This window comes from Pollicipes pollicipes, unplaced genomic scaffold (genome assembly GCF_011947565.3).
Source record: "Pollicipes pollicipes isolate AB1234 unplaced genomic scaffold, Ppol_2.1 Scaffold_4002;HRSCAF=4701_pilon_pilon_pilon, whole genome shotgun sequence".
Taxonomy (NCBI): domain Eukaryota; kingdom Metazoa; phylum Arthropoda; class Thecostraca; order Pollicipedomorpha; family Pollicipedidae; genus Pollicipes; species Pollicipes pollicipes.
The window spans coordinates 38820875-38831958 of NW_023596420.1; positions in this window are offsets into that span (position 1 = coordinate 38820875).

Consider the following 11084-nt stretch of genomic DNA (forward strand, 5'->3'; position numbering starts at 1 on the left):
CATGTGGTTGTTTTCTTCAACTCGATTTTTGAACTCGTAACTAGGAGTAAAGGCTCCTCAATTCTCCGCAATACAGCCATGATCATTCGATGAATTTATCACCGACAGAGAGGGTAGCACGGGATTTCCGGAGTCCAGCTAGCATGAAAGCAATAATCGCCGTGACTAACTTGATAATTTAGATGAAGTTCCTGCATAATATTTTTCTAAAAACGTACCCCTTTATACCATTGTTCAGTGCATAATGCTTTGAATGTGGCTACAAATGCTATTCAGCGGGGTAGTGCAGCCACCGCATCGGAATAACCACGCCTAGCATTATGCAAGTATTTGCACACTCGCTGCGTCTTTTCTGTCTGTTTAAGTTGTCTATATTTTGCACTTAGATTCACGTCTATAGCTACCCTAGATGCCGAGACATGGCGCAAAATGTCGAAAACGGTCGGTAACGGCCAAATCCATCTTGTTGGCTCGTGCACGCATGACACGCAGTCGAGTCCCTATCAATGCACGCCACTCCCGAGTGGGTCCGTGCCTTGGGTGCTAAGGTGTGGCACAAAAGGGGCAAATTTGTCAAAAATAGCAACTTCAGTCTTTCCGGAGCGCGTGAGTGTGACACGTCACCCGTGCGTACGAACACTGGAGAACGCACGACTGTCTGTTTCATTCATTATTGCAGCATGCCAGTCCCGTGACGCTACATGCCCTGGGTGCGGAAATGCGCCATGAAACGTAACAACCCGCCGAAATCGGCAATGTGCATATTCACAGCTAGTGTACGCGCGACGCATGACACGTGAGGAATCACATTTTGAGCCACATGATTGCCGCTAATATTGCCTATCGAAGTATGCTACTTTCGAGTCGCTTCGTCGCAAATGTTGTATGCTGCAAAACGAGGGGAAAACCGTCCTAGAGGGGATAATCCATTTTGCTGGCCCGCGCATGTTGACACCTGGCACACGTGATATCATAACTTGCACCGCGTGGTTTTCCATTCGATTCCGTATCAACGCATGCCACTCCCATGTGGGATCATGCTCCGGGTGCAGACATGTGGCGCAAAACATGTAAACCCGTGGAAGAGTGCAACGTCGATCTTGCCAGCTCGTATGTGCCTGGCACGTGGGACTTGTGACCCCACGTTTAGCATACTTTGCGATTGGCCGTTCAATACCATTTTGTAGCATGCCGGTCCCTTGTGGCTACGTACCTTGGGTGCGAAAATCTCGCGTGAAACTTAAAAGCCGAGGAAATCGACAAGCTGTTTCTTCACGGCTAGTGTGCGCGTGACACATAACACGTGCGACATCACATTTTGCGCCGCCGGCCGTTATGACCTCCATGATCCGTGTGCGCTCACACCTAAACCTGAACAATGTGAAAAGAGCGGTTTGTCCGATTTTGTAGGTCTTTCTTGCGCTCTTGACGTATTTTCATCATCGCTGCATCTTCGTTTTTGTCATGCAACTTGCAACCCACATGAAACGATTCGTAGTAAACACATGACGCGACAAGATATCCTATAATTATGTTTCACTCATTCCATCCCCAGCGAGCGCCAAAACAATGCAACATGACGAGTAGCGTGTATTTTTATCAGAACAGCCAACTACCACATCGCAAATCATCTTCTGCCCCTTCCGGCAGCAACAGCCGCAACCAGCACGGCCAGGAACAGCAGCTGAAATTGTCAGGCGTTATAAGCGACCGCGGATTCCTCGGCTGAGAGGAGGAGAAACGTTTGTAACTGGCCGGCATTTCGTCTCGTTTCTCAGCGCCTATAGATGCAAACGTTGCACACATTCCGCTTTTTATGATATGCAACTCTTTTCAAGTGTTCTACACTCAGCATGCAATAACCACCAGCATTACCAAAAACAGCAGCTGGAAATTAGAAGCGTTTTTAGCGACAGTGGATTGCTCAGCTGAGAGAAGAAACACATGCGAATGGTGCCACGAGTATGCCAATATTATTGTTCCCATTCGTCTACGGAGACCAAGACCCCGGGCGACAGAGACTCGTTTTACTAACCACAAGCTTGAAGTTCATATTTGCTCTCGCGGAAGGAGGGCGACAATGCTAGGAGCAAATTGGTGTGTGTCTGCCACACCGCGGCGGCGGCTTTTATATGGTTCAGCTCTCAGGACCAGGCCTTCACGAGCATGCGTTATGGACTTCATTGCATGACGCGTCGGGGTTGTGCGTGACTTGGGTACGGAGCGGAAGGTCGGCCCATCAGAAATCATGGGTGTCCGCTGCAGTCGCCAACTGTGTCGAAAGAACAAGGAACAGCATGGAACTATTGGAGAGGAAGGATGCCGAAGATGCTGTTAGCCTTTGCAGCCCCGCGCTGCTGCTGACATCGTGTGTGAGCATCATCTCTTTTGGTCTTTGTCCTTGTTTGTATGCGCAGTAGCGCATACAGGGGTGGACAGGGGCACGTGCTCTCCCCTAGGTGCTGAGGTGTCCAAGGACCCTTCGGAACCTACGATCAGGGGCTTGATTTGAGGGCCCGAAGGGTCCAAAACTCCGGCCGAAGGTCATATTCAGGGGCCCAGCCCGCAGGGCCGAGTACTACAATGGCAGCCCTCTACATGCCCCGCGCACTAATCAGGGATTCAATTTAATGATTGCACCTCACCTCAGCTTCTCCACATAAACGTTTTCTAAAAACCTGCGTGAAATGCTTTTTTGCATCGACAAAGAGTCGAGAAAAACTGTATAGCTGAAATGGTGGGAAGGCCCATCTCCCTATGCACGAGCACGAATAACATGCCGTCCTAAGAAAGCCGACGCATGTGGTATGCGACCATGCGGCTAGAATTGGAGTTTCACCATATCTACCTCAGTTACGTAAATGTGTCGTAACAGCTTCAACGTTCTCAATATGATTCAAGAAAGAAATTTAAGTCCGGGTACAGTGTCAGCTATGCTTAAAGAAAGACCCTACCTATGGGTGGCATATTAGGAAAAAAACATACTCGGATGAAGCCTCAGGATGATTTATGCCTACAATAACACTAGGCAGTGCCACTGCAGTACAATGAAGTAATCATTTTGTAACAACACTGCACTCCTCCTTTTCGTGGTAGCGCCAGAATGTTTCCGGGGTTCATGACAACTGCAATTCTTGCCATTGTCGCGACCGCAGTCGTCATGACGACGGCAAAATCTGCTAAGGACCGTTCGGACCACTGTCAGCTGTTACGGGTTAGAGGCACCAGTTTTAACCTGTTTTAACTCGCTCATTGCCGGCCTGCGGAACCTGAGGCTGGTGCGCATTCGGCAAGTTCGGCGGGGGGGGGGGTAACTCAAGGATTGGGGAAGCGGGTGGAAAGGTAGGAAGAAGAAGAGGAGAAAGAAAAAAAAGATGGCGTCGTTGACAGGGCAACTCTCAAGCGCGAAACTGATACATGTTCCAGTCCACAGAGCCATCTGCACCACCTTGGTTTTGCAGTATTTTATTATATATTTATTATAAATACGTATTTTTGATTGACTATCATGACTTTGAAAATCCACGCAGCGGCAGACCAGTCAGCTTTCAGCGACACGATGTCATGGGGTCAACGCAAATAAAATGGATGTGTTAGCTTTACAAGCATTTCACTGTGCGAGCTGATAGCCATGCTGCAGTTTTATCAAACTGGTCACACAATGCCTGCGGGATCATTTCTGTCTTCTCCCAATGTTGACTCATGCCAGCCATCACATTCAGGACGGCACGCAGCACTTGGAAGTGCACCGGCAGAGGTCACGCAACAAAATAGATGCTGCAGGCCGGCAACCAATTTCCGTTGCTAGCCGATAAGCCTCACAAGGTACTCTTATATGCCAACTAAATATACCCGCTACGTATGAAAATGAGTATTTGTACTGGACTGCGGTATCTTTCGAAGATCCATGCTGCGCTGGCCCCTACAGTACCAGGTCTGCAGGTGCTTTTGAACTTGACCGACAGCTTCAGGCGTACATACTACATATCAAGATCATCAGGGCCGCTGGACCGTGGCTACAGCCTCTTACGCATTTTGGTTCTTACTGAATTTCATGAACTCGTATAACTCCTGGTGACCAGTCAGATTCAGAGGTTCCCTACATGTGTACGTGACCATCTCGAGGAGCCTGGATCTTTTGATGACAACTTCTGAGCTCATAGTTGTGTTACGCGTGCACACTCGTGTTTTCTTTATCCCATTTGGAGGGCCCCTCCCCAGCCTCAAGATCCTCTCCCAACCTCAGCGTGTCCCTTGTGAGAAGCCCTTGGGGCCCTTTTCTTCGGGTGCTGGGTGTGTTGGGGGTCTATGGGCCCCGTCCAGACCTAACTTGAGCCGTTACCGAGTCCGCGATGGGTCTTTCCTGATCAGAGAAAGGCCATTTCCAGGTCTAAAATTTGCATGGCTCTTTACTGTGGCGAATTGGGCTCCTTTATAGACTTGAGATGAGCCCTTCCTAATTCTGATATGTGAGAAAGGGCCCATCACAGGTTTAAAAAGGGAGTATTAAGTAAGAGTATATAAAGTATAAAAAGCATAGAAATAAGAGTGTATAAGAGTATATAAAGAGTATATAAGAGCATGTACAAAAGTAAGAGTCACAGGTTTAAAAAGTACATATATATATATATATATATATATATATATATATATATATATATATATATATATATATATATATATATGTGTGTGTGTGTGTGTGTGTGTGTGTGTGTGTGTGTGTGTGTGTGTGTGTGTGTGTGTGTGGTGTGTGTGTGTGTGTGTGTGTGTGTGTGTGTGTGTGTGTGTGTGTTGTGTGTGTGTGTGTGTGTGTGTGTGTGTGTGTGTGTGTGTGTGTGTGTGTGTGTGTGTGTGTGTGTGTGTGTGTGTGTGTGTGTGTGTGTGTGTGTGTGTGTGTGTGTGTGTGTGTGTGTGTGTGTGTGTGTGTGTGTGTGTGTGTGTGTGTGTGTGTGTGTGTGTGTGTGTTGTGTGTGTGTGTGTGTGTTGTGTGTGTGTGTGTGTGTGTGTTTACGTGTGTAAAAGGGACATTGGGTTCCTTTCTGCGCCCACAACTGGCCCTTTTGGATCTTAAACGTGCCCTTTCTAAACTTGTGATGGGCTCTTTCCAGACCAGAGGCGTTCCCTTCCCAGGCCTGAGTGGTCAGCTAATCTTTTACGGCCCTGAAATGCTCACCTTGTCAGTATAAAATTGGTCCCTAACTGAATTGAGACCAGCCGTTTCTGAGCTTATGATGGACCACTTCCAGAGCCGAAAGGGCCCTCTCTGGGTCTACGACGAGCCCTTCCCAAAACTGACAAGAGCCCTTGTTGGCTTTACGAGGAGCCTTTCCTGATCAGAGAAGGGCTCTTTTTAGACAGAAAACGGACAATTCCCGCCTCTGCAACTAGCATTTAGCAGGCAAGATAGCAAGTTAGCAAAATAACTCTTCACCCGGTGCCCCCTCCCTCCAGATCGCCGTCATTGCGTTCAACCTGCCAACCCCGCTTTTCATGGTCCCTGGCTCCACTGACCCCACCGCAGTGTGGTGCCTTCGGCGTGCCAACACGTGGCGCCACTGTTGCGGTGTGGCGCTACTGTCGCGGCATGGCCCTACTGTCGTGGAACGGCAGCAATGGCGTGTCGGCAACAGCGTAACTGGATTTTGCGTTGTTTGTCTCTTTGAAGCACCCAGGTCGACACTAACATTTTCCTAAGACGAGAGCATTTGTGGAAAGAATAACGTTACTAAAATTGTCATAATTAATTTGAAGACATTGCATTTTCTAAAGTGTTTTACGTTAGCGACGCATGCGTATCAGAATTTGACGTTGGCTTCCGATTCTGCTCATCGTCGTTTCCCAGGTCAAACAATGCATACTAGTTATAAAGATGTGGTCCGTTTCGGCTCTTGATCAGACAGCACCCTCATTCCTTGGAGAAATACCATGAGAACGGAGGTATAGATGCGTTGATATTTCGGCAACGTGCCTTCGTCGAAACGAAAAACAAAAGTGGATTATACATTAAGTATTTCAATGATGCGTTATATATTCAGTGATGCGATTATATTTCAGTGAATATGAAGCAGAAATTCACTTCTGCTATTCGTTCCAATAAAGGCACGTCGCGGAAATATTAACGCATTTAATCTCCATTCTCTTTGGTTTTCTCCGATGAATAAGGTTCTTACTACCATGTTACCTACGTCCATAATGTTGCTCGCAAATGTATTTAACAGCCTGCGTTTTGGCTGCTCTGAAACGATTCGAACCCCAGAGCTCAGAAAACAAATGCAATCAGTAACAATACCACATGAGTGCTCGTACAGAAGACGGACTCCATATGAAAACCAGAAGCATATTCTAGTCTAGGAAGGTAAAACCACCTTCCAAGGTCAACTTTCAAGATTATATACTTATCTGAAAAACGGGGTGGTGTCACACCCCCACTGAACGGGACAAATGTTTGTATATAGGGCGCCGCCTTAGAGCCTGATATTGTTTCCAGCTTGGGTACATCACTGGCAAGGCACGATGACGTGATGAGGCCATGACGCATTGAGGGGTATATTAACTAAACAAAACATTTTGTTATCTAGAGCGGGCTTTTCCACTTAAAAGTAAAAAAGCTACAAGGGAGTTCGCTTCATCACTCCTCCTGCTTGCTTAACTATCTTCAAATGTGAAACATTCCCTGTAAGTGACAAATGGTGCATGTGAGCTGCCAGGGTCGGATCCAGCACCAGCAGGAGACGAAAGTATGCGTTCAGCTTTCCACTTGCGCCAAACCATTTCACTTACAAGAATAATACTCCTGTCCATCCTTGCATTTATTCGGCTAGTACGTAATTTGATGCTACTGCAATCCAAATGCACCTTGTTATAAAAGCCGCGAAACATAAGATAAACAAGGGGCGAAGTCAATCATTTGTCGTAAGGCCTTACAAAACAGCCGGTGAGCCCAACTGTGGAAGCGTTTTGGTCCGTCATCATGCACCATGCTGTCAGTTAAGTTTGTGTATTTGGTACCATAGAACCAAATCATGATGCACCGCAAAGATGAAATGACGAATAGGTGCATAATAATGAAACAAAACGGCTTCAGCGAGAAATTTACTTCTTTTTTAATTTCATTTTTTTCTTTTTCAAAATCCTGACTACAAGCTATCGGCGACACTCCTACTTTATCTCATTACTTGAGCATTTCGGATTGGGAACGAAATTAGATCCCTGTTTCATAACGCTTGCGTGAAAAAGGCTAATGTAGCCTTGCCACCAGAGGGTGCAAGGATTTTGCAAGTGGTGCAACTTATCGGCCAGTGATATACTTCTGCAAATGATACAACATGCTTGAAAAACTTAAAAAGTTGGTAGCTACGTAAATTGATGATCGTACCGATTCAGCCAAGAGAAGCCAAAGGTCAGGTATGTCATGGGTTCTTTACAGCTTCGGTACAATAAGGGCTTAATTCATTTGCTTGAGCATGCGCACGATAATATGCAATGCATGTTTGTCGTCTAACAGCACCTCACATACCCCTATCACAATATGCAACGTGCAAAGCCGACACCAGGCGGGTAAAACAAGGCATCTGCAGGGGCCATGTATATGGAGCTTATCAGTTGATCAATCGGGCTCATCAATCGATCAGCAATTTCGGCTTTTCTGAATGGCTGTTGACACAAAGTGCACTCAAAGTGTACTAAGATAAGCACAGCACTTTTTCAGCCAGTTTGACACCATGGCAAGTTCAATTCATTGAATCTCCTTGCTGTCATTGGGTGACCGAATAGGTCCAAATTGATGCACGACCTAAGCTGTTTGTTTAAGTCGGGCATTCTTTCTCTGAGGAAGATGGATTCGAAAGCGTGCAAACGGCGTTTGTTTGCGCACTATTTTAGAAGCAGTGTGTTTTCAGTTAGGTCAGAGCCTTGTTAGTAAGGCTGTTATAGGGCCTTGTGTCAGAGCGTATGCGTTTTTTTATTGGGGGTCTCGCGCATATGTTGGTCCGGCGCTTCCCGCACAGGTGTATTGTAACGCATCGCGATAGAGATGTAGTCATTTCAATGTATGTCGAGTTGCGGAGCCACTCGACCACACACAGGACGCCTCACACCTACATCCAAGTCAAGAAATGGTTCACAAACCGATGCTGGCAAATTCATGATGTGTAGATAGGGAGAGATGTTAGATATAGAGAACATGGGGCTAGAGAAAGTCCAGAGCATTACAGCACGGCCGTCATCTGTTCGTTTGTACGACGCGCTCTAAAACATTGCTCCAGCTGGTCCAGCATGCACCACGAACTTGAACAGTGGAAGCAATTGCTCGTTAACACGGCTTTTCTTAGAGTGCCTTGACAAAGATATTAGGTCTAACTTGAAAAGCCGAAGCCTAAAACCGCTCGAGAAGCCAAGAAACTGGCCCATTAACATCTTATCGAAATCAAATGTCCTCGTTATATAAGGTGCAGAAAAAGTTTTGCTGAACACCACCAGGACAAATATTGCACCAACTGACGAAGGCAGCGAAAAAAATGTGCTATTTATTACAAAGCCTTGACAACTAGCTGCCTAAGATAAAACATCCCCTGAAAGCAGACCAAAACCAACTAAAGCACAACAACATAGTGTATTATTTTAAATGCCCTCGGCCTATATTGGAGTGACTGCAACATTTATATATATATATATATATATATATGTACATATGCATATATATATGTAGGCATTGGAAAGAGCAGAGGGGGTCACATGGGTCAAAACATATATTTTTATGGGAGCATGTGTTTCACCGTCCCTTTGCAAAGACCCAACACAACAAGAGGACGGTGTCGGTTGGCGTTAAGAGGGATAAGCATGCTGGGGTGCAGCCAGAGGGGGGGGGGAGGGGGCGTGTTTCACCCTGCCTCACCCCTTAGACCCGCACACTTTTACTTCAGCACCATGGATAACTTCTTTGGTTCACTTTTGATTAACGTCCAATGAGCTCCGGACCAACTCCTTTAAAAGACGAAGCTGCTGCCCTATTAACGTGTACTTTGTTCTCCAACCTGAATTGCACGCACCGTGGCAATAATTATTACCGAGACCCTTGGCGATAAGCAAATGATTGCTTTTGTGCCATCTTTTGGGAGCGCAGGCACGATAGCTTGTGAAAACAGAGAAACCAGAGGCAACCTCTTAAAAAGAAGAATGCCGTCTGCTGAGTCAAGAATCACCAAAAATTAATTGCGGAGGGCCCGTGTTCTTTAAACAAAGGGCGCTTGCCCTCCCCTCTTGCTTACGTCAATATGCAGGAAGGCCTAGGCGAGAAAACTCCATTATTCCAGAAAGCCCGCTGTAAAATTTTGCCTCTCCCCCCCCCCCTTACAAATCCGTGGCCCCTCCCCAGGGCACAGCACATGACTGTTCGTGAAGACGGAGGCCACGACGAGCAGCTTGCCTGGCTAAAAACCGCCGTACGGCAATGCCAGCTTCTGCAAATAGTTAATGTATCGCCCAATGCAGCAGCGGGACAAAAAGACACCCAAAATGTTCAGACAGGTTTTCCAAGAACACGCTGACCCTTGCAATTGATGATTGACCATTTGACAGACGAAAAATTATGACTGCAAAACAAAACGAATGCCATCACCCGCCCCGAGGAGACTTGAGCACGAGGGAGCAGTTTCGTGGCGCTTCCCTCAGTTGACGACCGGCGCAGTACATCTGAGGCGCATAACCTTGCATGGACGCTGCGGAAGACTATCTGCTCCTTTCTGCGTTGGAGCGACCTCACTGCTCACACGATTTGCGAGAATGCGCCAGTTTTCGAACCTGGTGGAAAGGTAATGTTACCAACACGAACTCATTGTAACTAGGTTGTATGTGACCTTCAGTACACATAGAGGCGAGACAAAACAAAACGCGCGCCTAAAATTCAATAAAAATGGGGGAGGGGGCAAATTCACCACCCCCGAAGATTTCTCCACAATGGTTTCCGAACAGCGCGGCGTGACAGCGCCAAATTTTGCATAGCTGTAGACAACTGAATAGCGGATCGCTTGGTATAAAAATTAGATGTACCTTGTAAGGTGGCTGACCTATGGCAGGTCAAAATCAGGACATGGTTTCAGCGAAGTCAATTACACTTGGTCACTTGGCCACAGAGTTCGCTTGGTCATTCATCATTTTGAGGTTGATCCTCGTTGCCGCGGCAACTAGGTATTTGCCTTTTTAATCTTTAATCTACCCGGAGATACTGAGTAAACGATTTCATCAAGCAGACGTTGGTTACGTTGTAAATACTCGCTATTTTAAACTGTGCTTGTTGCCATGAGTAGGCAGAGGAAAGAAACAAGTTACGTTTAAAAACTAAGAAGCGTGAATTCAAAAATATTCTACATCTGTTCCAATGTCTGTACATCTATTTTTCGAAGAAAAATAACATCAAAAGCAGAGACTGAAACCACTTGGCTTCAGGCGGCACACTTTTCTTGACTGCACACGCATGCTATGAGCTTTCATTTCGTTGATGGCGTCAACACATATTAACATCTATCTTATTTGTAATCTACCCATGCAGTTTATGTCTAAAATATGTTACGCACCGTATTGGTCTTGCTTTAATGAAACACCATATCAAATGCACGCAATCCTGCCTTCGAAGACGTTTAAGTTTTAAGCTTTCACCAGTCACCACCAAATCAAGCGAATTTTACAAAAGCTCATTTGACCACACATACAGCTATATGAAATTTTCCGCCGCGTAAAGGGTGTCAATTACCAATTCATGTCATGCCACATAAAACATAATTGCTTTAAAACTTCGGGAAGTTTAAAATCCGGGCGATTCTGAAAAGCAGCAGAACGCGATTCAAAAAGCTTTCCAGACAAAAGTTGAACATCCGAACTAAAAGGATTGTTTCGTTGAGCTTGAAAAGAATGCGCCCCACGCTCTAGTTCAAAGCGCCGGATTATCTCGCCTATTAGACGCATCAGATGCTGACCGCTGTTGCTGACCGGTCGGTCTGATCCATAGCTCTTGGGCCTGACCAGGGGCTCTAGACCCATAGCCCCGCCGTCCAGGCTACAAAATCTTGTCGTGCAAACGTAAAATGACC